A 1,030-nucleotide genomic window follows, 5' to 3' on the forward strand; every position below is an offset into this window, starting at 1 on the left:
TTAATGAAAAGATCATTAATTTTTTAATGAAAAGATCATTAAAAGCACATTCTACATCATTAATTATCAAGGAAAGTCAAGTCAAAACCACAGTGAGATATCCCTTCACACCTATTAGGATGGTTATAATAATTAAAAAATGACAACAGATACAGCTATTGCAAGGATATTGAGAAACTGGAACCCTCGTATATTGCTGGTGGAAATGTAAAATCGTTTAGATGCTGTGGAAAAGAGTTTGGGGTTCATCAAAATGATTACCCTAGACTTACTGAGTCAGCAGATCCATTTCTGGATATACAACCCAAAAGAATTGAAAATATGTTCTCAAACAAGTACATGTACATACATGTTCATATCAGCACTATTCACAAAGTCAAAAGCTGAAAACAGCCCAAATGTTCATCAACAGATGAACTGATAAGCAAATGTATATCCATACAATGGAGTATTTATTATTCAACCATAAAAAGGAATGAAGTATTGATGTATTCTGCAACATCTATTAAGGTCAAAAACATAATGGTTTTTGTGAAAGAAGCCAGACACCTAAGGTCATGTATTTTAAGATACCGTTTATATGAAATACCGAGAATAGGCAAATACACAGAGACAGAATGCAGACTGATCATTACCAGGGGTGAGGAAACAGTAGGGAATGGAAAACAACAGCTTAAGGGGCATGGGGTTTCTTTCTGTGATGATGAAAATGTTTTGGAGGTAGATAGAGGTATTTTTTTTTTAGAGGTGGTATTTGCACAACATTGTGGATATAATTAAGGGACACTGAATTGTTCACTTTAAGATGATTAATTTTATGTCAGTTTCACCTCAACATGAAATATATATGTATACATATATAAAATATATACAAAAAACAGAATCATATTTACCAAGAATAAATATTTAAAAAGCAGTATGGGGCTTCCCTGGTGGTCTTGTGGTTAAGAATCCACCTAACAATGCAGGGGACACCTGCCAAAGCAGGGGATCCAGAAATACCCCCACATGCCACAGAGGAACTAAGCCC

This window comes from Bison bison, unplaced genomic scaffold (assembly GCF_000754665.1).
Source record: "Bison bison bison isolate TAMUID 2011002044 unplaced genomic scaffold, Bison_UMD1.0 scf7180017864280, whole genome shotgun sequence".
Classification (NCBI taxonomy): Eukaryota; Metazoa; Chordata; class Mammalia; order Artiodactyla; family Bovidae; genus Bison; species Bison bison.